The sequence below is a fragment of the Lytechinus variegatus genome, chromosome 1 (assembly GCF_018143015.1).
Source record: "Lytechinus variegatus isolate NC3 chromosome 1, Lvar_3.0, whole genome shotgun sequence".
NCBI lineage: Eukaryota > Metazoa > Echinodermata > Echinoidea > Temnopleuroida > Toxopneustidae > Lytechinus > Lytechinus variegatus.
The window spans coordinates 59479145-59493656 of NC_054740.1; the positions used below are offsets into that span (position 1 = coordinate 59479145).

General features: G+C 34.8%; 1 long non-coding RNA gene across 1 annotated transcript; it reads left to right on the plus strand.

The window, feature by feature from the left end:
- The first annotated feature begins 1256 nt into the window (after positions 1-1256).
- On the plus strand, positions 1257-7164 carry LOC121418437. The gene is made up of 3 exons (XR_005970466.1): positions 1257-1406; positions 6301-6435; positions 6682-7164. It is a non-coding gene; the product is annotated as an uncharacterized LOC121418437 (long non-coding RNA).
- Positions 7165-14512: the final 7348 nt, after the last annotated feature.

A 14512-nucleotide genomic window follows, 5' to 3' on the forward strand; every position in this document is an offset into this window, starting at 1 on the left:
ATTGCCGAAGGTTTGAGAAAAATTCATCAAATAATTAAAAAGTTATTAGAATTTCTATTATTCGATTTGTGACGTCATATGCGAGCAGCATTCCTACATAGCGAATGGTAAAAAATCAATGAAATGTCATTTTCTCAGAAAATTGAAAATGGTTTTCACTGTAGCTTTTGTATATCAATAGACAAATCATTTCACACCCGATCATGAATAGAAAACAAAATTAAGTTATCAGGAACCATACAAAATTTGGAATTCATGCATTTTATATTACATAACACATGGGGCAGCTGCTCGTTTATGACGTCACAAATCCAAAACTTTGAACTCTAATAACTTTCTTACTCTTTAACGGATTTTCCTCAAACCTTCACCAATATTTTTTACTATTTTTTCTGTTATTTTTACAACAGAGTTTTCTTCAGGGTAAACTTCCCCTTTAATAGATGATTGTCTAAATTATTGTCTTCACCATCGATGAATCAGGAAAGAGCACAGTAAACAAAAGAAACATACAGCTTCATAAAAAATTGGACACTTGGCTTCCCATAATAATATTCTAGCCCTGGGATTCTAGCACTTAGGCCATAATTTAAACCTGACTTGAGAATACGAGCCCATATGTCGTAATACTTTATACAGGAACATTCTAACAAAAAGGAGCACATTGATATTTTTAAGACAATAATTATCTAGACATTCAGCATAAACATAAATCATGAAAAGGAATAAACATGTTGTTGTATATATCGCGGGATTCCTATTTCCAGCTTTGTCGGTGGATTTTATATGATTACTTTTTATCTTTTCATGATCTGTGTCTATAAATCACTGGGAACTATAAATCCTATATGTTAAAAAACAACAACTTTTCTGTGACTTTCGTTTTTCTCCAAATATATATTTTGTCAGTCTTGCACATGTATATATTTCAAGCTATACCAAAAGTGATTTAAATGAATTAAACCAAATATCCGTCATGGTGGAATCATGTAGATGAATTTGCCAGTAGGAATTCAGAAAGCAAACTTAATTTCGGGAAATTCTGGGAAGAAGTAACAATTTCAAGCTACAACTTTTTCATGAGAGAGTTCATTGTAGTTAAAGTGTCACTGTTCGCAAACTGTACTGTTTTGAAATAAAAAGTGAGGACAAAAAAGCCTGTATGTATCCCATTCTTCTATACAAATTAGTATAGGATACATAGCGCAATTCAGCAATCTGCACCCTATACAATGCAGCGTGCATATGCATACTGGATCATTATTGCCTGAACGTGCGTTGATTGTACGTACGCATTGCAAAATCACCGGCTGGCCGACTGAACTCGAAACAAAAAGACGCAATTTAATAAGTTTTCAAAATCAAGTGAAACGTCTTTGACCGTCGTCATCTCCCAAGATTTTGCCGTAAGTAGACATAATTAATCAAAATGCGTTATTATGAATGTGAAATGTGTTTTTATATCAAAATGAGATGGATGAAACCACTACGCCACTGCCACTGGTCTTCGACCGGCACACTGCGATACGGTTGCCGGATGGTGCCGGTGTTTGTATTCCGTACACACGCTGGGTCAATACGGAATGGGACAGAAAGAAAAGCGTGGTCGTCGTGGTACGAATTCCCTTTCTTCCCATCAGCTGGTATATGGTTGTAGTGTTAATCGTGTGGTGCCTAATGCGATGACGTTATCACACGTACACTCACAGCATTATCTACGTCAGTGTTTCATTTTATTTTAGTTTATTTTGTGTGTGGGTTGTCTGCTGGTGATAAAATGGATTTTTCAAATGATGTCAATGACAATGATGAATCGTGAATGTGAAACTGGAAATTATGCTGGTGATGTTGCCTTGTTGGATAACAATGTCTTTTTTTTCATGATCATAATTAGTTCAAGATTTGTTCATTAAATTATTTCACTTTCTTTAATGAAAAAAAACCTTCAGAAAAACAACATATTAAAATAAAATATATAAAAAAAATTGATATTGCCTTTTTTTGTATACTTTAACTGTTAAAAGTAGAGGCGCATGACCAATGCAATATGGGAAACTCTCCAATATGGGAGACGATCTCCCACATTTGAAGACTTGCGGCGCAAAAGGACTAAGAAACAACACCAACATGAATGAGGTCAGAAGCCCATTTCCTTTGTGTGGATGACAACAAAAATCTTTTTGAAAACATATTAAAGTAGATGGCAAATTTTTGAAGTAGACTCTGAAAAGGGGTAATTTTTCATGAGGAATTGCTTATCACCATTTGCCGCCAAGGTATTTATTATCCTTTTGCAGCAAATTTTGCAGAAAATTGGTCTCCCAAACTGGAGGCTGTCTCTGAAATTGAATACCCAATTTCTTAACAAAAGTCTCAGATATTGGAGATAATCTCCCACATGGGAGACGGTCTCACATAATAGCCATGTGCCTCTACCGTTAAAGAGTGTCCATAACGATTTTATGTATTGATTGATTGAAAATAAATTTGAAGTAATATTGATGTGTAACCAACTCCCTTGTGTAACTGTCCAATATAAGGGAAAACATGTATGTCATAATGGTCATGTGCGTGTCAATGTTCGCTGGATCACACGATCAAAGGCCCTTGACTATGGAGATGGACATGATGGAAAAGGTGTTAAAATTAATGCATACATTGATGGAATATTGTACATTTATTACCCTATATTTTTGATGGGCTGTGACTCATTAAATTTTAAAGGGAAGCAATAAGATTTTAATAATATTTGTTTCATCGAGTAGTTTGTTCTAAAATTAGTGTTATGATAAGCTGGGATGTTTTAACACAAAAGATGATCTTCTGCTTTTATAATAGATGTTATTTATGTTTATTTCATGTATATTTTCTATAATTTGGCAGGTATTTTGCTCAGCATAATTCTGGGTTTGAAGCATATACATGTACACAGGCAAAAGTATATTTTCTAATTTTTCAGTGTATAAGCTTTTGTGTCTTGATTGAAAAATAGTCATAATCTAATAAGACTAAGAAAATTTACAGTACAGTATTCATCCTCTGAATGCAATTGTGAACTTTTTACTCTTATTTTTAACTCTAATGATGTGTTTCGATTTCCTTGAGGATTGTTCATTATTTTCCCTTTACAAGAGTCATGTATTATTTTTCAGCAAAATTTGTGGTTATTATTTCACGAGGATTTGCCACATGGCACGTGCCAATGCATGAGTAACACGCAGCACTGGTCATTGTCCTTGAACATGCTTTATTGAGACTTGTAGGCAGTTTGAAGTGCTGCCATCTATTGGTGAAATTTATACAGTCTTCATATGCTATTGTGTTGCACACATAGACCATGATTTTGTATTCAACAATAGCTGAAGTCTATTGTGCAAGGTTGATGGACGTATTAATCTTGACTAAGACAAGAAATGTCTTTGTCCTGTGTATCCTACTTATTGATTACATGTACATTGTATAAGTAGGATATGCCACTTAGTGGTCAAACAAAAGATGACTGCAATGTACACTTAGCATAAATGCTGTGACAAAGCTTGGATACTATTAGTTCTAGCAAGATTCATGGACAAGTTTATGCGTATATATAGCCATACATTGCCCAAGGCTACATTTACCCCACCCCAACATTTCATGGCTATCCTTTCAGTTTGTAAGTAGAGATGATTGATCAAAGATAATAATTGAAATTATTTCATAATATATCAAGGGCATCGCAGGGATTTGAATGTTAAATTCCTCAGAGTACATGTATGAAGTTTGACTTCAAATTAATGCTATTTTTACTATTCGAATGTATTTTTATCGTTAGACATAGGCTTGCATGAAGTGTGAATTGAAAAATAAAATGTAGCTTGATGAAAGTGATAAGACATTAAAATTATTAAAAACGATCAAACTTGCGTTTCAAAGAGCACATAATTTTGTGCATGTGAATGAATCGTGTAGCCTTATTGATCATGTGTTATCATTGCACCATTTATAAACACATAAAAGGACCACCATATCATTAACCGAAGCTATGAATACCGGTATGCCAACATATCTTTTCTGTACAGTAATACATGTATACCATTGCTCTGTATTTGACATCCCCTGACCATTATACATGTACACCCATGTTAAAATGTATGGGGACTAAAATAACTGTTAAATATCTTTCCATTGTGATCTGCATGCTAGTCAAATCTTTTGCTATAACCTGCTGCCATGCCACTCTCATACACGTACAATGTGCATATTTTATTTTTTCATGTATGTAAACTTGCTGGTGCTACTTTCCCATTGACCCCCACGAAGAAGCAAATGTAATTGATTGTGTTTTTGCAATTGTTCATTTTCCCATGAATGCCTGCACAACCACCATGAAAACTTATTTTGGAGACTCCAAAAGAGCAACAAGCTTGTCTTTGGTTACATTGCAGTTTAAATATCCATGCAGAAATCTATAATACACATGCTTGTAAAAACATTTAAATGTTTGCATTCTCATACCAAACAAAAGTCACACATGTTTTTATATTTTATTTGCAAGTTCTTGTTGAATGTTTACATTGATTTTGCTTTTATTGGGCTTTGTTCTAAAAACAAGTGGTACTCTAAAGAATGTAAAATATGTATACAATGCTGTACATGTACATACTGTTTATTAATTCAGTCACCCTCTGTAGGTCTGAGAATACAAAACAAAATATACATGTAATCCAAACTTGAATGCGCAAATCAGGGCCCTGTCTTACAAAGAGTTACGATTGATCCGATCAACTTCAACTGTATGGAAATCCATCAATGTCATAATTTTCTGCCACATAAACCCTGTACAACGTCCTTTATAAACAAAGAGAAGCACACTAAATTTTCAAGAAAACATAAATGTAAGAATATTCAGCATATATCTAGAAAATATTTTGAACAAAACATGCAATTTAGATGTTGACGTTGCTGGCCTTCCATAGTTGTTGATCAGATCAATCGTAACTCTTCATAAGATGGGGCCCAGGCAGGTCTTTCATGGATTCGAGAGTTATTAAAATAGTGTTTGGAAAAGGAGTTTACATTGTAGAAGATACACTGTATAGAAAGGAAAGGGGGGGGGGGGTAGCCATGAAATATACATGTAGTGTAAACAGGAAAGGCATGAAGTTCATAGAATAGAGAGCAGAGAGGAAATATAAAGTGTACATGTAGGAAGCGAAATTTTCTGTAGAGCTCAGTAGAATATGATATGATTACACTTCAACTAAAGGTATGTAAGTACACTATTTAAGAATATCTTGAAGCAGATTGTCACTTACTGTTTATAGTCATGTGAAAGCTCCATAATTGTTTTACTCTGGTGTCAGTGAATGGGATGCATGGATCTCATGAAAATGCTGAATTGGAGTGACTATTGAAGTATTTGTTTGTTTTAAGTAGTTGCGCTGATTCTTTCTGTGATTACCAGGAGAAATTTGTTTTTATTTTCCTTGTTTGTTAAAAGAAATTTGTAGCAGTTTGATATGTGTTTATTTTCTCAATGCTTATTGCTTCATGAAATGAATTATCATTCATGTACATATAAGGCAACGCCATTCTTTTCAAATACTTTTCTTTCTGAAATGCTTCTCTCTCTGATATTTTAACATATAGATGGACACTTTTTCTACATTTTATACCAATTTGATTTCATTTAATTCATAAAATGGTAATTGTTAAAGTAGAATGCATGCATTATAGCGTGTAGCATCTGTTTGCTCAAATTGAATTTGTAGATGAAAAAAGTACAGATCTGTATAAAACATTGTAGCCATGATGGTTTTAATCTTCTTCAATAAATAGGGAAAGCTGTTAAATTGAAATGATAACTGATATTCCAATTGACATAGACATATGAAATCCTATTTCAAAGTGTATTCAGAAATGTGCATAACATTTTTACTCATCAAAAGTCTGAGACTTGATACAGATGTAGGTTTTGTGACTGTTGTCATGTTATTTTTGGAAGTCTGTGGAATATCCAGTGTAGAGTAACATACAGAGATATTAAAGTACGCCATTGAAAAGGCAACTGGATATTCTGTGCCTTATTAATTCCATTAGAATGTGTATTCACATTGATTTTAGTCTGTAGAAAAGGCGTCCATCTTCTGAAGTTTCAGAGAATTGAAAAGTTCATTTTGATTTTTTTTTAATTGTTATTTTTCAAACGACATGTTTGTGTTTTCCAAGTCACCATGGATTTGAAACCATGCACCCTCTTTTTTCCATCTTTGTTGACATTGTTTCGTTTGTTGATATTTTTTGTTTCACTACCTCTCACAGACTCTCCAACCATGCTGCAGAATTACAGTAGATAGCAAAAACTAGTTCAGAAACCTCTCTCATGCCCCTTCCTTCGCATCATCGTAAACCCCATTAAACTCAGGCAAAATGCAAAATTGTAGGAGAAGTCTATCGGTGAGTACTCATCATGGAATAAGCACAGGCCTCTGGTCCCATTCCATATTATTTTCCTTTTTAATCCCAATTGATTTTGGCCTCTCCTGATCCTCTTTTAAACCACTTCCTTGCCTATTGTATATATACATGTATATTCACACTGTTTAAATTTTTACACTTTCTCCACATCTCAAAGCTTTTGTATGTACTGTAATTGCAGCTGTATGAGATACCTGTATACATCATGTTGGTAATTCTCCACAGTATTGCAGTCAAGATTTCAACATAGAGGGCGACATTTCCTTGCTTTCTGCACAGGTCAACAAATTCTTCCAGATTTGAGTCTTAATGGAGTCAAATTGGAAAGTTTTTGCTTTGTTTTTGTTCTTGCTAAAACTACCAAATCCTTAATAATTGTTGACAAATGTTTTTTTTTTGTGAAGAGCCTCATAGGGAAATGCTGCCCTCTTGTTTTGAAGTTGTCATTTTGTCTTTGGAGAATTTACTTACATTATCAAGACCTGTGTAACAAATAGAAATGCACGACTTATCACCTAGTTACATGTAAATCTCATTCTTGTGTCTGTTTGCATGTTTTCTTGTTTATATTCAAATTTAACTTGGGAGGGGCTCATGAGAGGACTCAGACAAGTTCGGTTTTATCTGACAGTAATTATTACAGTAACAATGCTTCTTATACCTCGGTCGCATTGGCTCTTCGGCAAGTCGCAACAGCCGTTTTAACTTTTGCACCAGCTACATATACATGTAGGTGGTTTGAAAAAAAAAATGAATAAAACGGCTGTTTTCAACTTGGCGTACGGCCGTCGTAGCGCAAATGTGACCGAGGTCTTAGTCTATCAAATACAAGGAAAATTTGCAATTTTGAAAAACATATCTGCATTAAGTACATGTATAGTTCCAATTGATTTCTTGCTATTTACTCTTTAATGCAAGCAATTCCTTGATGTATAGTGCTGTATTTCCGATACCTTGTACATTTACAATGTAGTTCTTGACAAGTACAATTTCGACTAACAATTGTGTATTGGCAAAACAATTGGCAGTTACTGATAAAGTACAATGCCTTTGGGTGAGTTAGAAATATGTAGATATTGTTAGTCATTTATGATCTTAATGCATGATTATTCTCACAAATACAGATTAACATTTTAATTAGCATGTGGGGCCAGTTGTGTCTTTTTGACAATTGTTAGTTTTGTTGATAATTGCGTGTAAATGTACACATGTATTATAATGTCAGCCATGTTTATACAGTTAGTACTTGGTAAGATGGGAAATTTTCTGACTAATGCCAACAGCAAAATTGGACCATTGCAAGTATGTTTTGTCTTGTATTGATTTGATGCATGCCTTTTTTGTTTTACAATTTATGTCATGTTCTCAATGTTAACTGCAAGTAGATAGAGGGTTATTTGAGACCGAGTCTACCAGTATTTCTTCTGAATAGCATGAATTTGATTAACCCATGAATGAATATTTGAGATTCCTTCTCCCCCCAAAAAAATAAAAAATAAAAGTCAGTATCTATTTTCGTTATGCATGATACAATGAAGTACATGGATTCACTTTTTTATTCAATGTCCGTTCATTATTGACTCACATAACCCTGCACATAAGTAGTGACTACATATAAGGCCTGATTATCAATACATGTTTTTTTTGCGCAACATTCATTTAATCTACAAATACGAAATTGATGTCTCATTTTTGAATGGAAAAAAACAACAAATGAACAAGTGCATGAATCAATGAATAAACCATAAAAGGAAGGAATGAATCGCTTCTTTTCTTCTCTTCAAAACGTTGATATGTAGAGGAATATGATATTATCTCACAGTCACACGATCACACGGATAATGTTTTTTGATTGTAAGATGTCATCAATTTATTACAGTACTGTTGAACAAGCAATTCCATGTAGCTTTGATTTTTTTACCCTTAAGAATGCATGAGATTTTTGAAAATCAAAATCTCCAAAAAAGCCACTGTAGAATGAATATTTGTTAGACTCCTTTTATCTTGGAAGATATTTTTTAGCTCCTAACTTTGCCACATCAATGCTGATTTGTTACAATGTAGTGTGTGATGATATCTTTGTTACAGCTGTGGCCACCATGGGGGCATTGACTCTGTGGTGAGGCAAATAGGGAAACTGGTATTGCTAAATTACACTCATGGGTATTGCTAGATTACACTCATGAATTGTTAATATACATGTATATGGTTAGTAATTATCATATATTGCGGTTACGGTTCCATCAGATGCTGCGTGCCCGCACATTACCAAGCATCTTTGTTTCATCATGGTTCTCATTTATTTGTTAATAGCGAAATTCAATGGTGCGAATGTATCATTCTTGAATGGTGTGTAATGTTGCATCCAAATGGGAAATGGGTGGCGAAGAGTGAATTATTTGAGAATCATGCTGTCGACTCGAAAGAAAGTGATGTTAGGTGGAGCGTAGTTTCTTCTTAGTTCATGAATACAATCCTCAGCTTATGAGGAATTGAGATGAGAAATGAACTTAATGTACTTGTACACTTCTTAACCATGTTTTTCTTTATGATTTTACTATAAAACAGTATTTAAGGTTGTGGAGGTACCGTGGCTGAGTGGTCTGAGGTGCGAGACTATAGTATACACATTAAAGTCCTGGGTTTGATCCCTGGCCATGGCATCTAGTCTGCAGGCACAGACCCTTATTGAAACTTTGATCAACAGCTGTGTCTTCACGCAAAGACTAGCACATACAAAACTTGCAGGGCCTTCATTACACAAGGCATGAGTACATGTAGGCTGCAATTCAGACCCTTTACTCGAGTGAAGGGTTTGCACAGCAGACTACATGGCATCTATGTCTGTGAGCAAGGCATTCATTCAGCAGTGCTAATGAAATGGGAACACACATTATTGGTAACTATGTGTGTACTTGTTATATTCTTTTTAAAATAGAAGAATTAGAAAGAAAAATATCAAGTTGCATATTATATGTACTGAACATACACTGTTATTTTCACCATCAGAGGACTCTGTAATCATGACAAATGCTTTTCAATGCAGGCAGGGGGCATGGAAAATCTACTGAAGATTTTTTTTTTAACCTGCAAATGTACCTGCAAATTATCATGTCAGGTGCTGAAGTGGATGGAGGGGAGGGGAGGGTGGGGGGGGTATGGGGGCACCCTCCCCTTTTCTCTCAATTTCTTTCTCTACTTCTTTTGAGGTTATTTTTCAATGATCAAAGAAGCAGTTGCACCCCACCCCAGTTATGCCATTGTATTGCCATTTCACTGTCACTCTGGTTGCGCTGTCTCCAATTATATTTTGAAATTCTTCAGGATGGAACTCTTTGAGATACATGTATTTGCTATTCAGGGAATAGTCTTTCTTACCAAATTTGAAAGCATTTTTCTTCATAAAAGAAAAGCTCTTTAACTGTTAAAGTCCTGCTTCAGTCCTATGTAAAATTCTGCTGCACAAAAGACTTCTATGATCGTAGCAATCCTTAGTGTAATGTACAGAAGCATCTTTACAGTTGTTGACACCTGTGAGCACTACACTTTAATAGCACAACACCCATGATAGTGTAATTTAGTGTAATTTCCTCATGTAATTGGCATTCTTTTGAATTCAACTGAAATCTTTCAGCTCAGATAACGCTCCATGACTGACATGGGCCGGTAGACTTGGCATTCACCATCACTGGGTAATGAACAACTTCCTGTATTGGTACTAGAGGGATCAGTCCAGTTCTTGTTAATGATTTCATAAGATATTGGAGTTTGTAACCTTAAATAAAAAGAGACAGATGACTGGACATAAATAATTGTGAAGAGATGCTCAGTTTATCTTCTGAGAATTTCATTGACCATACATATACTGTATGAAAGAGAAGATGAAAGAGAATTGATTGCCAACTTTTTTTTTCTAAATATTTGTTTTTTAAAATGGTCTTGATGCTCCATCATAATAGACCAGTTCGTAGTTACTTCATGGACAAATTTGGTCAAATGACCTTTCATTTCTTTCATTATGATAGGCAGATTTCAAAGCAAGATATTACGTAAGCTTGCCTTACATAGCAGGATGAAGAGATTGAATAGACCAGGTGACTAGAATAGCACACCAATGAACACTTTATGAATTGAAGGTATTTGTTGCATTCCTACTTTGAATGCAGATCATAGCATGTTGCACAATGTACTTGGCAAACTGTGAAATACCACTCGTTCGTGGACGCATTGCTGTTTTTGTGGATGTAAATGAAAACTACAATTCAAAAGAATATATGAATAATCAAGACATCAAAGTTGGTGCTTATCTCATTAGATTTTAAACCACCATGTCACTTTAGTACAAATGACCTTCCTCTGATCATGCGTAGAATATTTTGATCATGCGCAGAAAGGAACTACGAACTGGCTTATTGAAAACAAATCAAAAACAATTAGTCATAGTGGTGAAAGGTCTGTCTGCAGTTTAACCCTGTCTCGGCCAGGGGAGGGGGAGGGGCCTCGGAGGCCCCCCACCCTCAACGAGTCGCGTGATATTTTCGCCGCGCAAAATGTTTGACCTCGCTGCTCGCTGACTTTTTAATTTCAAGTCTTGCGCAACTTTTGAGACCAATTTTGCGTCACCCGGGTAGGCGGTTCCGAAATTACGCAACGTTATGTAAGTGCATGTCAGACCAAGAATTGCTCAAAAACGTGATTTCGTGTACAAAGTCAATGTAAATTGTGTTTTCAACCAAAAATCATAAATGTATGATTATTTTTAGTTTTTCTGGCCTAAATGTATTTTTTATCCTGTTTATTATCTAAGAAGAGTCCCCAACGAATTTCATTAAAAAACAATGAAAAACAAAAGGTCCAAAAAACAAAGAAATACATAAGAAATTGATCTGATATCACAATTTTTTGTCTCACCTGCGAAGCAAAGTGAGACTATAGGCGCCGCTTTTCCGACGGCGGCGGCGGCGTCAACATCAAATCTTAACCTGAGGTTAAGTTTTTGAAATGACATCATAACTTAGAAAGTATATGGACCTAGTTCATGAAACTTGGCCATAAGGTTAATCAAGTATTACTGAACATCCTTTTAGAGTTTCATGTCACATGACCAAGGTCAAAGGTCATTTAGGGTCAATGAACTTAGACCATGTTGGAGGAATCAACATCGAAATCTTAACCTGTGGTTAAGTTTTTGAAATGTCATCATAACTTAGAAAATATATGGACCTAGTTCATGAAACTTGGACATAAGGTTAATCAAGTATCACTGAACATCCTGCATGAGTTTCACGTCACATGACCAAGGTCAAAGGTCATTTAGGGTCAATGAACTTTGGCCGAATTGGAGATATCTGTTGAATTCCCATCATAACTTTGAAAATTTATGGATCTGATTCATGAAACTTGGACATAATAGTAATCAAGCATCACTGAAAATTTTGTGCAAGTTTCAGGTCTCATGATTAAGGTCAAAGGTCATTAGGGTCAATGAACTTTGGCCGAATCGGGGGTATCTGTTGAATTACCATCATAACTTTGGAAGTTTATTGGGCTAGTTCATTAAACTTGGAAATTAGAGTAATCAAGTATCGCTGAACATCCTGTGCACATTTCAGGTCACATGACCAAGGTCAAAGGTCAATGAACTTTGGCCGAATTGGGTGTATCTGTTGAATTACCATCATAACTTTGAAAGTTTATGGATCTGATTCATGAAACTTGTACATAAGAGTAATCAAGTATCACTGAATATCCTGTTTGAGTTTCACGTCACATGATCATGGTCAAAGGTCATGTAAGGTCAATGAACTTTGGCCATGTTGGGGTTTTTTGGTGAATAACCATCATATCTCTGTAAGTTTATTGGTCTAGTTCATAAAAAGTGGACATAAGAGTAACCATGTATCACTGAACATCTTGTGCGAGTTAGAGTAGTATTCAAAGTCAGCACTGCTGCTATATTGAACCGCGTGATGCAGGTGAGACGGCCAGAGGCATTCCACTTGTTTCATGTACACTTGCTAAGAACATCACAAAGGTCCTATGCCAAAATTTGAACATTTGGAGCCTTATTTATGGAGTTAGAGGAAAAAATATTATTTTCGCATACTAATTACGCATAAATTAGCATAATTACATATTAAAGATTTGTATGAAATAAATTACTATACAAGTTTGTAGATTATATCCCAGACAACCTGCGTGTTAATTTTCGGCGCGATCACGCGACCGACGGCCGAGATCTCAGGGGGGGGGGCCTGGGAGGCCCCCACCCCCCCGGACATATGAACTCCCAAAATACCCCGGCCTAGATAGGGTTAATAATTAATGTGAATGATATTGGAGTCATCTAACATTTCAATCTTATAGAACAATACCGTAATAGAAGTTACTTGCCCTTGTTGATAGTGATGCTGATCATTGCACATTTTTGTTCTGTATATTTCTTAGGGTTAAAACTCGCAATTTTGCATTTGAGAATATATTGCACCTTTTCTATTATGAGTTTTTAAAGCGTCTGAACACAAATACAAACGGGCAATTCCAAGCAAATGTAGACATTTTCCAAAAATTTATGTTGGCCCTATTTCAAATCTTTATCACATTTTTCTAACAAAACTCATATGGTACTTCATGAATACAAAAGGGGAACATAATTAGCCACAATTTTTTTTTCTTATGCATCTCCTTTTAGGAGAATCCAAACCATGCAAAAATTCTATACATGGGACTACATGTACATATATTGCTTTTTACTTGATTTAAATTTCACAGAAAACTATTGCTTGTTTTGTAAAAAAATTCTTTTGGATAATCTAAAGGTTATCATTTTACATCATATCAAAAGAAAGTATGTTTTAAGTTGTAATTAATGAAAAAATAAACAAGTTTTTGATGTACATGTAATGCAGCAAATTAAAGATGGAACAACATAGAGTCCAATCAATAACTCAACATTGTGGTAGCCATTTGAAGTTCACAGAGTTTGAGCAATATGTTTTCTCCTCAAATATGCATGTCCAATTTACGTCACTCCGTAACCATGCTTATGAATATTCATATCTCATTAATTCAGTGGATCAAAATAAATGTTATTATTTTGGAAAGTGGGTTTCAGCAACTACTGTCAGGTACCACTTCTTTGCAAATAACTATATTAATATGGGTGATATCTTTGTTTGAATGCTAAAAACTTGTTTCTGAATGTCATTCCGTCACTGTGGAACTGCCCAAATGTACTGTAGAGAGTGCATTTATCAGAAGATTGCAAATTCTGATTATACATGTACAATGTATCTTGACATTTCCATGCTAGAAAAATAGTTTCACTTCAAAATGAAAAAAAAAATGTTTTGGTCAGGGTAGCACACACAAAAATATCATGGAAATTTGCATTTTCTTTGATAGAGATTTTCATTTCATATAATCCATGCCCCATTGGACAAACACAGTCATAAACGTACATAACTGGAATATTGTCCAACACCTTGATACTGGTAGGTGATTTACCAAAACTTACAATAAAAGACAGGCTCTCAGAGTCTCACAGGCAAAGTTCAATATCTCATTGGTTAATATGTGATGAATGCTCAACATTAATTAATAAAAATGCCTGCATGTATGAAGAGGTTAATTTATTATCCCTCTTATTGAGGATTTCTTAAGGGCAAATTTACGTATTCTTGCTTTTGCCTTTGCTATTTATATTAACTTGAGCAACATCATACTTGCAACAAATTGTTAGTGGTTTTACAACAACTAATTAAATTTGGAAATTGATACACGGTAGGTATATAGCATTGCCATGACTTCGATCATTGTACATGTATGTTCTCTACATCGACTTATTTCAAAAGGAATGAAGAATGTATACTTTTTAATCATCATTACTTTGTTTACCAGGGTCCTCAATATACATCTGTCTCCCCTTCAAACTGGAATTTCTTTACAAAAAAAAATCCATAATGGATGATACACAGCCATTTGTTTTGTGAAGGTTCGTAAAAATAGTCATAGATTTGAGGTTTGAACTTGCCAAATTTCAAATTGCACATGGATA